A 16495-nucleotide genomic window follows, 5' to 3' on the forward strand; every position below is an offset into this window, starting at 1 on the left:
CTGCAGCTGACCTGGAGACAATATCCAGGTCCAGGGCTGGATCATCTATTTTTCATGTTGAACGAGTTAGATATAATCAACAATAATAGACTCTTGCTGTGATGTGTACAAAATATTGTGCTTCAATGGAGAATGGTTTTAGATTATATTGACATAAGGGCCGACGGTAAAAGTCTGGAATGAGGTTGCACAGATCGAATTCTGGCAGATGGCCAATCTCTCATTTTCCTAATCAATAAATTTTGTTTTGCTTTGCCTTTTTGTGCCAGGATTTCACTGCAACCAGTGTAAAAATATATTTTCAAATATGGTTGTTAGAAAGGGCTTGTTTCCTTATCTCTTCCTGTTCAAAATCCTTCACCATAATATTAATGCAGCTGGAAGGGCATTGTACTATTAAACCTGCACACAAACAGCCATTCTAACTCTCGGTCACTCTCTTTGGCTTGCTGTCTCAGCCAACTTTTACACTAGAAGTGAAAGTTGAGAGTTGTTCTGGGGCGAGCTTGAGCTGTCGTTGCTGGTGCCTTATGCTTCCGTGGGTACAGTGCAGACCTCCCAACCCTTCCGAATTTGGCGGAAAGTTCATACATCTTATTTCATTTCCGCCATTCCGATTTCGCCTCACATTTTTGCTGCAAAACACATGCCTCGCCGCTCGCCTCACCTCGTCCCGACCCGCCGCTGGCCTGGCCTCGCCGCTGTGCTCGCACCGCCGCTGTACTCGCCCCGCCTCGCCGCTAGCCTGGCCTCGCCGCACGTTGCCGCTCGCCCGGCCTCGCCTTGTTGCTCGCTCGCCCGGCCTCACCTCGCCACTCACCATTGGCCGCTGGCCTGACCTCACCTCGCCGCTGGCCCAGCCTCGCCGCTAGCCTCGCCTTGCCAAGGAGCGTGAGGCCCGTTGATGTTGAGAGGGAATTGGGGGGGGGTGTTAGGGTGCGGGGGAGGGGGGCAGTGGGGCATTGGCGTGGGAGGAGGGAGTGGGGGTCGGGGGGGGTGGTGGAAGGGAGGGGGAGAGTGGGGGTGCGAGGGGAGTGGGGGAGGAGGGGTGGGGGAGTCTTCAATTAAATTAGTTTTTTAAATAAAACGCTTTCTTCATAACTTAGTCTTACATTTTATGACCATTGTTCTTTTATTCAATACCAAGAGAATAGGGATGTGTAAGGAAAAAGCAAAATAGAAAAAACAAAACAAAACAATACAATTTCTTCTTTGTTGTTAAAGGTATTTCTGTTCAATAACCTATCTACAATACTAGAATATACTCATGATAGGCCTGACATTGTACATGTAGTCCAACAACTACAGACTGTTGGAAATAATAGTCGTTTTTCACACGTGAATGTAGCGCAACGGGTACGCGCATTTGGCATACATACTTTTTTTTTGCTGAAAAGTTGCATTACGTGCCATATTATGAATTTTGATTTAAAATTCTGAATTTTGGACATCAAAATTCTGAATTTGTAAAATCAAATGTTGGGGGGTCTGACAGTGGCATAGCTGGTCGAGCTGCTGCCTCACAGCCCAGAGATCCAGGGTTCAATGCTGACCCAGTGTGCTCTCTGTGTGGAGTTTTCATGTTCTCCCTGTGACTGTGTGGGATTCATCCAGGTGCTCTGGATGCATTTGTAGGTGAATTGATGTCTGTACATTGTCCCTAGTGAGTGGAGTGCGGATGCAAACATAGGATAACATAGAAATAGTGTAAACGGGTGATCGTTGGTCCATGTGGACTCGGGCCAAAGGACCTGCTTCCACACTGTATCTCTAAACTAAACTAAACTTCTATTGCTACTGCTATTTTGTTTTGAGTTTGGTCACACTCCAGCACTTGACAACTCAGATGATCGCAAGCAGAAGTTTCCATGCAAGACTCTTTGCGCCCACAATGATAAAAATCGGGGGGTTTTTGGACCTTGTATAAATCTCTTCAGTAAATACAGTAATTACCAAAAGACACACAGAATTAGATTATTATGGACACAGCACACTTTCTAGTGTCACAACACAGGGGCAACATGGTAGTTCAGGGGTAGAGTTGCTATCTTACAACATCAGAGACCAGGGTTCGATCCTGATTAAGGGTGCTGATTGCTTGGAGTTTGTACGTTCTCCACTTGACAGTGCAGGTTTTCCTTGGGTGGTCCGGTTTCCTCCTACATTCTAAAGACGTACAGCTTTGTAGGTTAATTTGGCTTCGGTAAAAATGTAAAATGTCCCTAGTGTGTAGGATAGTGCCAATGTATGGTGTGATCGCTGGTCATTGCGGGCTCAGTGGGCCTAAAGGGTTGTTTCTGTGCTGCATCGCTAAACTAAACACTGAAAAATAATTAAAACACAAAAATAAAGTAAAGAATTAAAGTAAATAAGAAAGTATATTTGAGCAAAACGCAAAGTGCGGGAGGAACTCAATGAATCGGGCAACACTGTGGAGGGTATGGATAGGCCATGTTTTTGATTGGGACCTTTAAGAATGAATCAGAATGTAAAAATGTTACCTGTCCATTCCCTCCTCAGGTGCTGCCTGAGTTGCTCCAGCACCATGTGTGTGTTCAAGATTCCAGCACTCCAGTTACTTGCGTTTCCAAGTAAATATACTTTCTGTACTTGCCTTTTCACAGGAGGCCAGCAATCTCATTCAAACAGATGGGGTAAATGTTCCTCTGCATCAGCACTTAGGCAAAGGTGAAGGCTGAATATGAAGTGTTTCCAAGATGTCCCGAGTTGCAAAGTGCTGACGGTGCATTTTGTACAACCCAGTATTCACATGATTTTATCCATCATTTATGGCTCTGACTTGTGGTATAGTGCTGAGGCTGCAAAAGATGTTACACTTTGTCTCGGACTTTTTAAAATTATTAATTTTTCTCAAAATTATTTAATTAAATATTTTTCAGTGGTATATTTTAATTACTTTTCATTGAAAGATAATTTCACAGTGACACCATTTCTTTGATTTGAGCCCCAATAGCAGTAAATGGATTACTTGCTGCAAAATGAATGAAAGTAAAATTGATCGAAGCTTGCTCAAGCACAAATGCAAGATAATTTTCACATTGCTGGAGTCCTGGGGTAATGATTGGAATCAGAAATGTGCCTACTTTTGATGCATAGTTGAACTTGATTGTAAAATGGAATTCCACCCAATCCAAAAGTGCAAGCATGGAAAGAAAGCCTCCAAAAAGAGTTTGCAACCTGTTATTTCATTATTTAAAGGTGACTATTTAACATTGCGCTCATGTTTCTACAGAATATTATTTGTCATTATGTACCCTGGTGCATAAGATGAGCAGATTCCAAGACTGATATTGGGAACTGTTCATCGGGTTAAAAAAACTGTCAGGTAAAATATTGCTAGGGAAACTCCATCAATGATTTTTGTCACTACAAACATACATGCTGAATGGAGAGAAAATTGGCTTCATGGAAGGAAGCAGAGGGTAATGGTGGAAGGCTGCTTCTTGGACTGGAGGCCTGTGACTAATGGTGTGCCTCATGGTTCGGTGCTGAGCCCGATACTGTTTGTCATCTACATCAATGATTTGGATGAGAACATACAAGACAAGATTAGCAAGTTTGTTGATTGTACAAAAGTGGGTGTTTTTGCAGATAGTGCAGAATTGTAGCAGGATCTGGATCGATTGGCCAGGTGGGTTGAGGAATGGTTGATGGAATTTTATACAGAGAAATGTGAGGTGTTGCATTTTGGGATGTTTAATAAGGGCAGGACCTAAACAGTGAATGGTAGGCCTCTGGAGAGTGTTGTAGAGTAGAGGGATCTAGGAGTACAAGTGCATGGTTCCGGATGGATTTTTGACCACCTTATCTACCTGTCGAGTCGCAGGTAGATAAGGTGGTCAAAAAGGCTTTTGGCATATTGGCCTTCATCTGTCAGAGTATTGAGAAAAGAAGTTGTGAGGTCATGTTGCAGTTGTATAAGACATCGGTGAGACTACATTTAGAGTATTGTGTTCAGTTCTGGGCACCATGTTATAGGAAAGGTATTGTCAAGCTTGAAAGGGCTCAGAGAAGATTTACGAGGATGTTGCCAGGACTAGATAATTGGGAACTATAGGGAGAGGTTGAGTAGGCTGGGTCTCTATTCCTTGGAGCACATGAAACTGAAGGGTGATCTTATAGTGGTGTATAAGATCATGAGAGGAACAGATCGGGTAGATGCACAGAATCTCTTGCCCAGAGCAGGGGAATCGAAGACCAGAGGACATAGGTTCAAGGTGAAGGAGAAAAGATTTAGTAGGAATCTGTGGGATAGCTTTTTCACACAAAGCATGGTGAGTGCTTGGAACAAGCTGCTAGAGGAGGTCGTTGAAGCTGGGACAATCCTAACATTTAAGAAACAGTTAAACAGGTGCAAGGATAGGACAAGTTTGGAGGGATATGGCCCAAACGCAGGCAGATGGGACTAGTGTAGCTGGGACATGTTGGCCGGTGTGGGCAAGTTGGGCCGAAGGGCCTGTTTCCACACTGTATCACTCTATGACTCTATACATATATTCATGATTTCATCGTATTTTTAAAAACTTGAAATGCTATCATCTTTCCTTTATTTGAGACATGCTACCAACAGATAGTCCCTTGCAATTATTTTTCCTTCATTGTGCTGCTTCCATCTGGTCCCAGAATCTGAAAATTGTTAATTTTGTTAATTGTATCCATTGCCACAGATAATCTTAACACACACCTCTTCAGTTTGGGAACAACATTATTTATTTGGGTGGGAGCTCATGTTATGTCCTGCCTATGATATTTAACTCCATGTCGATCGGTAAAGCTAAAAATCAACAGGTGTAAATAGATTGTCAATAAAAAGTGCACGTTGTTCCTGCATTTGAATTTGCCTTCCTTCTTACACACCTCAATGTAAAGCAAAATTAACATAAGTTCCCTGTCACCTCTCCTCCTCTAACTTCTGTGTTCTGATAAACGTTATTTAAAGAAAGTTTGCCAAGGCGTAGTCTGAGGGTTCTATGCATTTTTAATCATGACTGCAATCAAAAAGTTAAAGCTTTTTTCACCTAATTTCTGCATTTGTCAGGGAACCCACATAGACAAAATAGATTTTATTAGACAGATCTCAGTGCAGTCATGGCTTTTCTGAGATGGTTGATGGTAATACAATATTGCACAATTTATGCCATTGCACAACACCAAAATCGTCCTCCGAGCAGAACAATGACTTCGGAGGACGATTTTGGTGTTGTGCAATGGCATACATTGTGTTATACTGCAACTCACCAATTATCCATTGCACATGTGTAGGAAGGAACTGCAGATGCAGGTTTGAACCAAAGATAGACACAAAAAGCTGGTGTAACTCAGCGGGTCAAACAGCATCTCTGGAGAAACTGAATAGGTGACGAGACTGAAGAAGGGTCTTGACCTGAAATGTCACCTGTTCCTTTTCTCCAGAGATGCTGTCTGACCTGCTGAGTTTCTCCAGCTCTTTGTGTCTATCCATTGCACATCTTCTTACCAGTTTATATTCTCCTTGATTCAAAGTCAACAGAAATGGAAATTGAGATAAATATATAGCATTTAACATCAGGATATTTATATTCCATCCCCAAAACCATAATTACCAGCAGCCATGCGAATTATCCAGCTGGTCATATTTTTTTGATTATCAGATGAATGGGAGCAATGTTCATCACTTGAGCAATGTTCTCCCTTGGTTTTAAGAATTGATAAATCTCTCTACATTTTAATGTATTCTTGCAGTATTAATTTGGTTTTCAATGTAATCCTAGAGTTTTGAGACAGCAAATTTAAAAGAAAAGAATGACTGCATATGGCATTGTTCAGTGTTCACAAACAATTATTTATTTCTGTATATTTTCTTTTATTCTTGAATGTATTGTTCAAAGCTGTTTCAGAAAATGCCATCCAATATAAGAATATTTGCCATTGGAAAATGCATCCAATGCCATTCAAATTAAGAAAATATTTTGGGCTTCAGCTGCAGTTTTAAATCATTAGGTAGACACATCATTGTGCGGGTTGAAGTAATTTTAATTTTGTTTTAATCAGGGCTGGTAACATTCTCCTTTAACCAACACTGCCAATATTATGAACTGCCAGCGCAGGTCCAATATCAAGAGATTAATCTATCAAAATTCCTGGTTGCATTTCAAACTTTGTGCAATAGTTGAGTTGCACATTTGACGTTCTGCCAATCTGAAAGTTAGATCTGTCGACTCTGAATTTCATTCCTCATTTTTCTGATCACATATTTTGGTTTAAATCCAATTCCTGATCTTCCTTAACAATTCCATTGCCAGGAAAATGTAAAATAGAAAATAGAATCACTTCAACTCTGTGTCCAGGGTCAATTGCTCAACACTCTGTTTCAGTTCAGTTTAGTTTCAGTTCAGTTTATTGTTATGTAAGGAGGTACAGTGAAAAGTTTTTGTTGCATGCTAGCCAGTCAGCAGAAAGACAATCAATCCATTTACAGTGTACAGATACATGACAAGGGAATGTTTAGTGCAAGGTAAAGTCCGATTAAAGATAGCTTGAGGATCACCAATAAGGTAGATAGTAGTTCAGGACTACTCTCTGGTCATCGTAGGATAATTCAGTTGCCTGATAACAGCTGGGAAGAAACTGTCCCTGAATCTGGACTTACGCTTTTTCATATTTCTATACCTTTTGCCCGATGTGAGAAAGGAGAAGAGGGACTGGCCAGGGTGCGACTCGTCTTTGATTATGCTGCTGGCCTTGCCGAGGCTGCATGAGGCATAAATGGAGTCAATGGAAGGGAGGTTGGTTTGTATGTTGGTCTAGGCTGGTCTTCGTTGCAAGTTCTTGCGGTCATGGATGGAGCTGTTCCGAAACCAAGCTGTGATGTATCCTGATGAAATGCTTTCTATGGCGTATCTGAAGAAGTTGGTGAGAGTTGTTGGGATCATGCCAAACGTCTTAAGCCTTCTAAGGAAGTATAGGCGTTGGTGTGCCTTCTTGGTCGTTGCTTCAAAATGGTGGCCCAGGAACGGTTGCTGGTGATGTTGACTCCTAAGAATTTGTTTTTTTTACCATCTCTACTTCTGTGTGGTCAATGCAAACTGGGGTACTTGTAACTCTTATTGTTCCTCAGTTTCATGTAATTATTGAAGTTTGACAAAAATCAACAGTGTTGGAGTAACCCCAGCAGCAACTCTGGAGAACATAGATATTTGACATTAGGTGTTGATGGGTATAGTCCCGGATTCCTACCCAAAATGTCACCTATCTATGTTCTCAAGAGCTTCTGAGTTACTCCAATACTTTTTCCATTTTTTTTAACCAACACCGGCAGTTTCTTGTTTCTACTATTATCAGTTTCCTTGATTCAGCTGTTCCTTACATCAAAGGTTAGAGTTGAACACGCTTTCCTTTGAAGTGAAGGATGTTTCTAGCAATAAAGTCTCAGGTTTACTGTGTAAGTAATATTTTCCATGTAGTGGCTTTGGTTAGCAATGCACATTTGGAAATAAAAATGACCTTTGCAGCAAGAGAATCAAATTCTGTTGCTTCCAATTACAAGCATGTCACAGTAATAAATATGGCCAGCACAGCGCGAGATGGTAAGAGCTAATAGTTCTGATTATTGATGTATTATTCAGACATTTGGTTATTGCAAATTATATTTAACTTAACATTCTAGCATGAAATTTAATTTTTTGAAGGGCACTTAGATAAAAGGTTGATTAGCAGGACTGGCTGTTACAATCCCTGAAGTTTTGCACTACAATTGACTTGCATGGTGTTGTTCTTGGGGATGACCACTAGGTGATGTTGCTACCATTCAGACACATCTTCAGTTGTGTACCTCAATGTCACTGGGTGTTTAGGCCTTTTATCACAAGACACCCTCAGTCGAGGCAGGGCTGGCCTTGGTGTGTGTCTTATGGTTAGCCTCCAGGTGGTCACATGGCAGCCCAGACAGCATCTCTTCTTTTCAGCCGCAGCCAGTGACTGCTCCGTTCGGTGGCATTGGCACGTTCTTTGGTTGCTTTTCTTTGGGCCTGCCCTCTGACTCCTACTTCCCTCAGGAGTCTTGCGGTGGAACTGGCTACAAAGCTCCTCCACCCCACCTCCACTGGATGCACCCTTACACTCCAACCTCGCTCCTCTGCTTCTACTGCAAGGTTGGAATATCTCAGCCTTTTCCTTTCATATGCCTCGTCCACATCCTCCTCCCAGGGGACCGTCAGCTCAATGATGAAAACACGCCGACAGGAGTTGGACCAGAGGACGAGGTCTGGTCGCAGGTTGGTAGCTGTGATTTCAACTGGGAAGGTGAGTCTCTCGCCTAGGTCAACACGTATTTCCCAGTCCCTGGTTGTGCTCAGTGGGCTTGAGTTGATAGGCGAGGGGTTAGTCCTCAGTTTCTCTCCTTCCCGGATGAAGGATGGTATTTACGGGAATGTTATCTGGGTATTGATCGGCATGGCATTGGTGGTAACTCTCTTGCAATCAAGTTCAAAACACCTCAGCACCTGGTTGTGTCACCAGGTGTACCTGCCTTGTGTTAGGCTGGTCTTACAACTGATCAGAATGTACTTGAGGATTGCTGGAACTGCACACAGGGGGCAGGCTGGATCCTCTCCCAGCCAAAGATTTAGGTTTGTGGGAGAGGGAAGGACGTCATATGTGGCTCTGATAATAAACCTCACCTTATTTGACTCCATGCTCCACAGCTCACTCCATGTGATCTTCCTCCTCTCAATGCAATCCCACCTCATCCAGCTGCCTTGCTTGGCTTGGGATATGGCTTTGGCACACCTGGCTGCTTCTTCTTGGCGGTGCACCTTCTCCACCACCAGGTGCCGACGTTCAGCTGGAGTAGCCTTTTGCCAGGTAGGTTTCATTGCTCCCAGGCCAAAGCTCCCTCGGCCTTGTTGGGCACTGCCCACTGTGTCCCAGTGTCGGAGGGCGGATTTATGGCCCACTGTGTCCCAGTGTCGGAGGGCGGATTTATGGCCCACTGTGTCCCAGTGTTGGAGGGCGGATTTATGGCCCACTGTGTCCCGGTGTCGGAGGACGAATTTTGCGTCCAGTACCACTGCTGCTGGAGTCCATTTCTTCCCTGTTGCTAGGATTGGAGCGACACCTCTTACTATTGGGTCCTGGGATTCTGTTAGTGTCATGTCCAGCCTTGCTTTGGCACATTTGTATTCCTCCACCAGGCTTGAGACTGGCAGTGAGAGGGCTCCATTCCCATAGAGCCCGATGCTGCTGAGGCATCTCGGTAGCCCAAGCCACTTCCTCACGTGAGTTCACCAGTCTCTCCAGCTGGTTGACATGGGATAAAGTGACCTCGTAGATGATAATTGGTCACATGAGTCTGGGCAGCAGACCGAATTGAAGGCACCAAAGCTTCAGCTTCCCTGGGAGAGCAGTGTTGTTGATTTGTTTGAGGCCACAGATTGTATCCTGCCTGAGTTGTTCCACCTGCTCTGTGTCCTTGAGGTTGTGCGGTGTACCATCGCCCGAGGCTTTTGACAGGCTTTTCCAGGGCAGTTTGTATTGTCTAGTTATTGATGCGGAACCTTTCATCAGTGTGCCGGCCTTTGATGATGGAAATACTGCAGGATTTGCTGGGTTTAATCTCCATTCGTGCACATTTGATGTTTTCCTGGAGTTTATCCAGCAGGCGTTTGGTGCATGCTTTTGTTATTGTGTTGATGTCATCTATGTACACCCTGATTGGAGGAAGACGCAGCCCACTCTTCAAGCGTTCCCCTCCAACCACCCATCGTGATGCTCGAATGATGAGCTCCATTGCCGTGGTGAAAACCAAGGGAGAAATGGTACAGCCCGCCTACCTCAAGGTGCTGCCAGGCAGTGGTGTTGTCCTGTGCGTAGAACTGGAGGTCCTGGGAGTAAGCTTTTACCAGCTTTCTGATGACCTCTGCGACCTGGAAGAAGTTAAATGCTGCCCAAAGAGTCTCATGGGGCACCAAACCAAGGGTGTTGGCAAGAGCTAAGAAAACCACATGCAGATCTCTCTTTTCCTTCTTGGCAGTTTGTATCTGGTGCCAGATGACGTTTGCATGTTCCAGACATCCTGAGAAACCACGTACCCCTGCTTCATGAGAGATTAAAAAGCATAAGTACACAAATCAGCAACTTGAGAAGAGAATTAAAAGCGGACTTCACATCATTCAAAGACAAATTGAAGCGGGATATGAGAGAAGAGCTGGCCGAATTTAAACATGAAATGAATCATCAGATAGCGGTGAACACGCAAGTAATACAAAACCAAATTTAAAAAAACGGAAGAAGCCACCGTCCGAATAGAGGAGCTGGAAACATGGAATACTGCTGCAAACAACGTACTCCATGAAACACTGAAAGAATAGAAGATACTTGTCAACAAACTGAACGATCTGGAGGCCAGATCCCGAAGAAATAGTCTGCGGATATACGGTGTGCCGGAGGGTGCGGAAGGCAGCTCAGTGCCTCAGTTTGTGGAGAAACTGCTCAGAAGTGAAATGTCAATCCCTGAAACGACAGATTTACAGATTCAACGAGCACACAGAGCCCTGGCACAGAATCCAAGCCCCAGCTCACCTCCGAGATCCATAATTGTCATCCTTCAGTCCCATTAGTCTACCGAATATTATTTCTCGCCGAATGAAAATTTTGTTTCAGTTCCTCTACTCCCCTTGATCCTCTGTCCTCCAGTACATCTGGGAGATTGTTTGTGTCCTCCTTAGTGAAGATAGATCCGAAGTACCTGTTCAAATCTTCTGCCATTTCCTAGTTACCCATAATAATTTCACCCGTGTCTGCCTTCAAGGGACCCACATTTAACTTTGCTACTCTTTTTCTCTTAACATCCCTGAAGTTTTGCACTACAATTGACTTGCATGTATTTGCTATTGAGGGCGTGCAGCGTAGGTTTACTAGGTTAATTCCCGGAATGGCGGGACTATCATATGTTGAAAGACTGGAGCGACTAGGCTTGTATACACTGGAATTTTAAAGGATGAGAGGAGATCTTATTGAAACGTATAAGATTATTAAGGGGTTGGACACGTTAGAGGCAGGAAACATGTTCCCAATGTTGGGGGAGTCCAGAACAAGGGGCCACAGTTTAAGAATAAGGGGTAGGCCATTTAGAACTGATATGAGGAAAAACTTTTTCAGTCAGAGAGTTGTGAATCTGTGGAATTCTCTGCCTCAGAAGGCAGTGGATGCCAATTCTCTGAATGCATTCAAGAGAGAGCTGGATAGAGCTCTTAAGGATAGCGGAGTCAGGGGGTATGGGGAGAAGGCAGGAACGGGGTACTGATTGAGAATGATCAGCCATGATCACATTGAATGGCGGTGCTGGCTCGAAGGGCCAAATGGCCTCCTCCTGCACCTATTGTCTATTGTCTATTTCCTTGCATGTTGCCTCTCTCGTCATTCTGGTCTCTGAAAGTAATTGCATATCTCAGCATATTTTGTTCGACCAGTGTGTGCTGGCTGCAGCATCATGCAAAAGTTGAGAAAGGATTTTCTTTAGTAATTCATGGATAGAGAGACCATTTTCAAAATTCAAATCAGCTTTAATATGGAAGGATGAAGAATTCTCATTGCGACCAAACAGCTTATTTTTGTGAACCAAATTTTTTTTAATGGGAGTGAAAGAAATTAATGCACAGTTGTTAGTTTTACCTGATTGGTAATATTTTAGACTTATTGGTCAGAACATTGGAGAGAAACACGCACAATTTATTGATTGAATTAGCCCTCACCAAATTCAAATGGAGCCTAGTATCATCTGAACTGTGCATAGATTTGGAAATACTTTTTTATGAACTCTTTCTCAGCAAGACACCTGAAGGAACTAAGTGGACACAAAATGCTGGAGTAACGCAGCGGGACAGGCCACATCTCTGGAGAGAAGGAATCGGTGACGTTTCGGGTCGAGACCCTTCTTTAGACTTCCCATTCCTTCTCACCAGAGATGCTGCCTGTCCCGCTGAGTTACTCCAGCATTTTGTGTCTATCTTCAATTTAAACCAGCATCTGCAGTTCTTTCCTTCACATCTGAAGGAACTATTTAAGTTTCACAAAGTATGTTAACAAGTAAAAGTGCAACTCGTTAAATTTTGACAGAGACTGGTGAAATGATCAAACGTGTTGCAAGTGATATCAATTGGTGCATTCTTGGAGGAAGTAATCCTTTACACATTCATAGGACTGGGGTTCATAAACCAGGCCATGACTTGCTTCTCATCCATAACAATCCTTATGAAATATTGCCTTGAATTTCTACAGATCATCAAGTGAAATGTCAAAGACTAGAGGGCATAGCTTCAAGATGAGAGGGGCAACTTTAAAGGAGATGGCAGGGCAAGTTTTTTTTAGTGCAAGGTTCCCCGGATGTGCTCCATGGGTGGTGATGGAGACGGATGCAATAGTGGCACTTAAAGGGCTTTAAGATAGACACATGTATATGGAGGCAGATGGATCACGTGCAGGGAGAGGAGATTAATTTACCATGGCATTATGTTCAGCACAGACTTTGTGGGGCAAAGGGCCTGCGCTGTGCTTTTCAATGTTCTGTATTTACAGTGGTGTTCAGTAGATCCCTTTAGAATTTTGAATTGGCGTGAAGATGGAACCACAACAAAGAGATGAATCACGATGGTGTATGACTTAGAGGTAAAGTTGTTACTACATTTGACCAATAGAAGACAGGTTGTGGTTGGAACTACGAAGAGGGCATATAGTGGGCAAGGCCATTCAAGTGTTGATTTATTACAGAACAGGTACAGAGCCGAAATATGACTGTAAAAGGCATTGTTTGAAATGATACTATGTAATCAAAATGGGGAAAGAAAATAAACAGTTGCTCTTTTGATAATCCATTCCTGAAATGTGATTAGTAGATTCTAAAGGTGGCACTCCAGGATAATCAGAACACAAAATACTGAAAACCTGAGGTTTTCGCTCAGAAAGCTAGCTCCACAAATTGCAATCTCAGAGAGAATTTTTTTTCCACTCAATTAGTCACGACCTAAACACATTTCCTTTCTGTTCACTCACAAAAACCTCTGCCCTTTCCAGCATCAGCTATATTTGAAAATCCTTCACGTTGCTGTATTACATATCTGTCTTCAACAAAAGTAAAATATGGAAGTGTAGGCAGGTCAGAAGTGGAAATGCAAAGAATCTGACATGCCATCCAACCTTTGTGGTTCATCTTATAGCTATTGAGCCTTTGAGAGTATCTTACAAGAGTCCCTTGAAATGTAATATTGGTGCAGTCAGGACATGGAGTCGGGTGCCTGTTGCCTCGTCAGATTATTAGTGTGACTTGGCCTGGGTTCAGGTAGGCCACAGAGACCTGGATAAACAGGAGGGGAAGTTACATTTTAGCAGGATTCTCTAACCAGTCTTTACAGGTTGTTAGAATAAACTGGATGACGATATTCCTCAAGTATTCATAAAGGTTATTCCTTTAATGCTGGAAATCTGAAATAAGAATAGCAATTGCTGGATTTTCTCAGCAGGCAAAAGTGATGCATGCATCACTCAGATCACTCAGCATGCATCTTGCTGAGATATAACACAGAAAAGTAGTCATTTAGTACCTTGCCTACTCCCTTTGACTCCAAGCATAAACTCCCTCCTTTATCCTTAAGTGGTCCTACCTCCTCCCAAGTTATCCTCTTTTATTAACATAGAACAGTGCAGCACAAGAACAGGCCCTTTGGTCTACAACATCTGTGCCTCTCATGATACCAAGACCATCACTTATCTACATGCACATATTCCTCCATTCCCTGCATATCCATGTGCCTCTCATAAAGTCCTTTTAATGTATCTGCTTCAACCACCACAGCAGCAGATTCCAGGTAACCACCTCCCTCTGTGTGAAAAAAAAACTTGCCCCGCACATCTGCTTTAAACTCTGCCTCTCTCACCTGGGGTCTTTCCTCTTCAGCCAGAGCCACTGGCTACTCCGCTCTGCCACCCGTGATATTTCCTTGATAGCCTGGCGTAGGGCTTGTCCGCTGATCCCCAGGTCCTTCATCAGTCTTACGGTAGATGTTGCCACAAATCCTCGACATCCAATTTCTACCGGGCAGATCTTTGCTCTCCAGCCCCGTTGTTCTGCCTCCGCTGCAAGCTCTGGCTCAAAGGCTTCCTGCACAGCATCCTCCCAAGGGACTGTGAGCTCCATAAAATACACCATGCGTTGAGAGTTGGACCAGAGGACAAGATCAGGCCTCAAGTTGGTGATGGCTATCTCTGATGGAACTAAGCCGTTGGTCCACATCCACCAGCATCTGCCAGTCCCGGGCTGCCTCCAGCTGTCCAAACCTTGTCCTTGGTGGAATTTTCTGTTGCTTTTGTTCCCCCTCCCGAACAAAGGCAATTGGCATAACTGGGTTGGTTGTTTTGGGCGGCAGGGCATTGTTGGTTGTTCTCCTGCTTTCCAGAGTCGCTGCCAGGCATTTGAGCACTTGATTATGTCTCCAGGTGTATCGTCCTTGGGAGAGGCTTACTTTACACCCAATGAGGATGTGCTTAAGCGTGGCTGGTGTTGAACACAGGGGGCATGACGGATCTTCGCCCAGCCATTGGTTGAGATTTTTTGGGCTAGGAAGGACATCATAGGTTGCCCGAATGAGGAAGCTTATCCTGCTCGCCTCCATCTCCCACGTGTCCTTCCAGCTGATCTTCCGCTTTTCCGCACTCTCCCATCTCATCCACTGGCCCTGTTTAGCTTGCGACACAGCCTTGGCACACCTACTCGACTCCTCCTGTCGGCGGACTTCGGCCGTGACCAACTTCCAGCGCTCCAGTGAGGATGCCTTGTTCCAGCAAGGTCGCTTTCCGCCAAGCCCCAAGCCACTTCTTCCTTGTTGGACTTGCCCAATCATGTCGCCTTGGTGGAGAGCAGATTTTGCCTGCTGTGTCGCATTCTTAGCCGTCCACTTTTTTCCTGTTGCCAGGGTTGGGGCAGCAGCTCGGATGATGACAGTGTCCCTCGATTCTGCCAGGGTCATCTCTAGTCTGACTTTAGTGCACTTGAACTCCTCTGTGAGGCTAGAGAGAGGCAGCTGGAGTACCCTCTGACCGTACAAGCCTACGCTGCTCAGGCATCGAGGAACACCTAACCACTTTCTCACAAAAGAGCTGATTGTTCTTTCCATCTTCTCAACTCTTGTGAGGGTGATGTCATACATGGTTAGTGGCCACAGAAGGCGGGGTAGTAACCCAAACTGCAGGCACCAGATTTTCAGCTTTCCATGCAACATGGATCGGCCGATGTTCGCTAGACCTTTGATGATTTCTTGCCTAAGCTTGTTTGCCTGATCAGTGTCCTTCAGTTTAGAATCATACCATCTCCCCAGACTTTTGATTGGCTTCTCTGACACAGTTGGGATTGGTTCTTGATCAATGAAAAACCTTTGATCTGTTGTAGAGCAGGTTATTCAAGAAGTATTAATTGCCTTTTTTATCTGTCTGTCAGAGAACAATGATATTGCTTAGAGTTGTGTTCAATTTTGGCTGAAACACAATATCTAGCATGTTGTGGACACGATAAGAAGAAGAATCTGTCTGGCAAATCTATTCTTATGTGTAGGAAATAACTCAGCCTGTCCCGCTGAGTTACAGAGATGCTGCCTGTCCCGCTGAGTTACTCCAGCAGGGATGCTGCCTGTCCCGCTGAGTTACTCCAGCATTTTGTGTCTACCTTCTATTCTTATCATAAATGGAATTTATGAAAATTCACTTCACACCTTTAGTTGTGACATTGTCAGATGGAAGCTATTTATTGTTACACTTTTGATCATTTTCCATTTCACTCTGAGGTTCTGTGTGACACTGACAACATGATCATTTGTTCCCCATTCCTGGCTGACAATTGAGAACGAGGAACTCTTGTTTGTGTGGTGAAACTGTTCACATTCTGCCATTAAGTTGGGAAATCATGTTTGCTGCAGAAGGAGTAAGGGAACAGTGGCAATTGTCTAGGTTCAGGTTTCATGTGATATGGAGGGATATTTGGAGATGTTCCACCACATCCTGTCGATTATTACTTGCAGCCAGTTTGGAGGAAGAAAACATTAAAACAAAACATCTATGGATCAATATGTACTATTTTTCATCTCAGGAGGGTTCAGAGTTTTTTTGCAACCGGTTAATTGCTGTGGTGATGTAGGACATACAGCAATCAATTTGTGTAGAGAGAGGAATCCACATAATATGTTACTGTTTTTATTTGGGGAATTAAAGTCTCCAAATAACATATGGTGACATTTGAATCCATATTATAACCCATGTAATACTGGGGACTTTTAATGTTAACCTGAGGAGGCAGATGGACACTCCACAAAACTGCCCTGGGCTATCAAAAGTATTTTATGCTCAGCCTTTGAGTGAGCCTAAAATTACTACCTCCTGACTCGGTGATGAGATTGCTGATGAGCCATTGACCAAATGAACTACTTTATCTCAGATGGGGTTCAATGCTGCTGAA

This window comes from Rhinoraja longicauda, chromosome 5 (assembly GCF_053455715.1).
Source record: "Rhinoraja longicauda isolate Sanriku21f chromosome 5, sRhiLon1.1, whole genome shotgun sequence".
NCBI lineage: Eukaryota > Metazoa > Chordata > Chondrichthyes > Rajiformes > Arhynchobatidae > Rhinoraja > Rhinoraja longicauda.